We start from the raw sequence: 3,803 nt of genomic DNA, 5'->3' as shown, positions 1-3,803 counted from the left end.
TATATATATATATATATATATATATATATATATATATATATATACGATGGGCTTCTTTCAGTTTCCGTCTACCGAATACACTCACAAGGCTTTGGTCAGTCCCGAGGTTATAGTAGAAGACAGCTGCCTAAGTGCTTAGAGAGACTGAATCCAGAACCATGTGGTTGGAAAGCAAGTTTCTTACCACAGGGCCAAGCCTGAGCCTAATTGAATATTCGCAGGAAGTTTATATCATAAGCAGTTTTTAAAGTAATTAATGAGGAAATAGTTATAGAGACCCCGTTATGCAAAACTGAATGTGGAGAAAGGATTCCTCTGGATTGAGTAAAACATTTGTAATGATTTCTAGTATGTAGTAAATATTTCTTTCTACTATAAACACAAGGCCTGAAATTTTTGCTGGGATGAATCCAGTTGAATACATAAACACCAGTGCTTAACTGGTACTTATTCTATCGACCTCAAAAGGATAAAGTGCAAAGTCTATCTCGGTGGAATTTGAGCTCAGAACTTAAAGCTGGAAGAAATGCCGCTAAGCATTTTGTCCGGCGTATGGACGATTCTATCACCACTCGCCTTAATAGACAGTCAATTTTGAGTTTTAGTTTAAATTGTTGTAGTTGTTGTTATTTTGTTCCAAGTCAGCCCTGATGAATGGAATGCACATACCCTTCAAAATCCCCTCAGCGGTATAGATTTTAGTCTAGTAATTATTTTATCAAACTCTATTTTTCAAACCATTAAGTTAAAGAACATAAAGCGACACACAGAAACAGTCACAGGCACACACACCCAACACACACACACCCACACACACACACACACACATCCCCCCCACACACACACGTATGCATACACACATACACACACCGTTTTAAAATATGTTTCAGCTATATTCGAACCCGTGACAAAGCCATTCACTGTATTTTGTCATGGAGAAAATTCCTCACTTGTAGTCACACATGCACAAGCATACATAGATACATAAATGCACATAAACGAATAACTTTAGAGATAGATAGATAGATAGATAGATAGATAGATAGATAGATAGATAGATAGATAGATAGATAGAAATGTTTGTGTCTATCCATACTTCATCGATAATTTTTGTTTTATTTTAAATTTATTTTTCCTAGTTTCAAATATTCAATGTTCATATTTATAGTTAAAATTACGTACAGCAAAATATGCTCATGAGGAATTTAAATGCACAATATATATATTGTTGTTTTTTCCATTTGTTTTGGGGGGCTTTTTTTTTTACGTATTTCCTAAAATATTTACAATATTTGTTTTGCTTCCTGGAAACATTTGTGATAGTTAAATTAACTGAAAATAGATTACAAGAACAAAGCTATTTATCTCAATTTTCAGCAAAGCAATTTTACTATGATTCATAAAAAAAAGCACTCTTGGGAACTCTAAATAATTAAACTTTCATACCAAATTTATTCTTGTACAGATACTATATACAAATTGATGCGTTTTTCCCTTTTCTTTTGTTTTTAACAATTTTTCGGGTTTTTTTTTTTTTTTGTCTTATTTATTTTCTTCTTGCTCTCTTGATAGAATTTGGTCGAAACATTGTTTTCGTTAATTTTGTCTATGCTACAATTCAATTGTAAAAATATTTTTTTAAGCTGTTTACCAATAGACCATTCTAAAATATTGATGATGTTGATGATGATGATGACAAAATGATGACTAAAAGTACTTCCATAATAAGTTATTATTTCGTGTTTTGTATTTGGTTTTCAAAATTTCTGATGCTAACACATACGAAATCTGTTGTATCTTGGAAGGGTCATTACACCAATAATAAACACACACACTGGTTAAATCTCACTTCTTTATCATTAGTTAATTGGTTAAATATTTAACCAACTAATCTTATCACTTGTTTTGTCAGTCAGTTGATCAATCAATCAGTTTACCAAAGGCCTATCATCACCATTCGTGACCTCATCGATGGCATGCCCTCTCTCTTCCTACTCTGCTTCACATCTGTCTGTCTTCCAAGACCTCATCAATGACATGCTCTCTCTCTCTCTCTCTCTCTCTCTCTCTCTCTCTCTTTCTCACACACACACACACACACACTCACTCTCCTAGTGAACAAAGGGACTTTGAGAAACAACTGATTGATAGATTGTTTAACCAACTGATTAAGCAAGAAATGGATTAGTTGGTCGATTAAATAACTAACTATTTGCTTTTATCTAGAAATCAAAGAAAATTACTAAAATTCCGTTTAAATTTTGCTTTTGTGACCTGGACATCAAGGTTTCGAAACTAACTTATTTTCCATAACATTTCAGACAGATTCAGCACTGAGTTACTAAACCAGAAATATCGTCATAGCAAATATTCTGCTGAACACCACAGATTTGCTGGTCAGTAGCTTGACCTTAACCATAGTGACAGATAATATGTGCATCTCTGATCATGAGTAGGAGTAGTGGGTGGGGGACATCATAACCATGTGTTCAGAGGGATTCTTTAGGGTTTGAATAAATGTAAGAAAAGCAAACTCTGATGGAAATAGCCATTTTTCAAAAGTTTGTAGCATTCGTTTCCTTAGTAGTAATTCTAAGACTAGAAACTCTGTTTATCAATGTAAAATTACTTCTAGTTCTGATGTCTTTTTTACATAGGTAGTTCTTCATCTCAGTTATCCAAATGAATATCTACCCATTACTCTACATTTAGACATATCAATAAACGCAACAGTACTGGGCTTAGTAAATTAATTTGGTCTCTAAAGGAACATAAACGATTTGACTTGGAATGGAATATTATATCTAGGTCCTTTCCATATGATAAAGGTAAATCCTTTTATCCGCTCTGTAACGAAGAACAGTATCTCATTCTATTCTCGGAGAATTCTCTTGTAAACACGTTTAAAGAAAGCGTTTATCGTTGAAGACATCGGCAAAAATATACCTTTAGTTCCTATAAGTAATTTCTACCAATCTAAAAAATTCGACTTTTAACTGTCTTCTTATATTTCATTTCCACTACATATAACTATTTACACCCCTTTAAGCTTTATTTCCACTCACAATCGCACTACATTTCTCCACTTTTAATTTTCTGCTAATTTCTTTCTTTCTCCTCCTTTTCTTTATCTAAATTCCCTTTGGCGTTACATTTATTAACGGTTTTTTAAAAAAAATAACATGCCAGCCTTCCCTTCATCAAATACGCGGTAATCACATTCGGTTAAAATAGCTTATTGATGTGTTTTGTTTCTCTTTTTTCCCTGACGAGATGATTACATTGTTTTACATCATTTTATTCCCTTAGGAATAATACCAATGTTTTCTTCGAAACATATGTCAGAAGTATAAAGATTTGAATAACACTTGCGTTTAACTCCATTTTTTAAATTTATTTATGTGATACAAAAACCCAGGAATTTCCACCTTTATAAGTAGGCTGTAACATCCTTGGCACTTATGTCAAGTTTCGATACCCTGGTAACTATTTATTTTTACTGTTATTTGTACACATTGAAAAAGTACATATACGTTTATCTATATATATATAGGCGACGTCATGGCTGTGTGGTAAGAAGTTCGCTTCGTAACCACATGGTTCCGGGTTCAGTCCCACTGCGTGGCACCTTGGGCAAGTGCCTCGGGCCGACCAAAGCTTTGCAAGAGAATTTGGTAGATGGAAACTGAAAGAATCCCGTCATATGTATATGTATGTGTGTGTGTTTGTGTGTGTTTGTATGTATGTGTGTATATATAATTATATCATATATATTATATATATATATATATATATATATATAT

At 33.1% G+C, this 3,803-nt stretch overlaps 1 protein-coding gene across 1 annotated transcript in view; it reads left to right on the top strand.

Moving 5' to 3' along the window:
* The window catches only part of LOC106875431 (protocadherin Fat 4), a 483,512-nt gene that overhangs the window by 469,727 nt on the left and 9,982 nt on the right, over nt 1-3,803 (top strand). The window lies entirely within an intron of this gene.

Source organism: Octopus bimaculoides, chromosome 15 (assembly GCF_001194135.2).
Source record: "Octopus bimaculoides isolate UCB-OBI-ISO-001 chromosome 15, ASM119413v2, whole genome shotgun sequence".
NCBI classification, from domain to species: Eukaryota; Metazoa; Mollusca; class Cephalopoda; order Octopoda; family Octopodidae; genus Octopus; species Octopus bimaculoides.
Note: the sequence above shows the minus strand (reverse complement) of the source record. Positions and strands in the feature narration are given on the sequence as shown.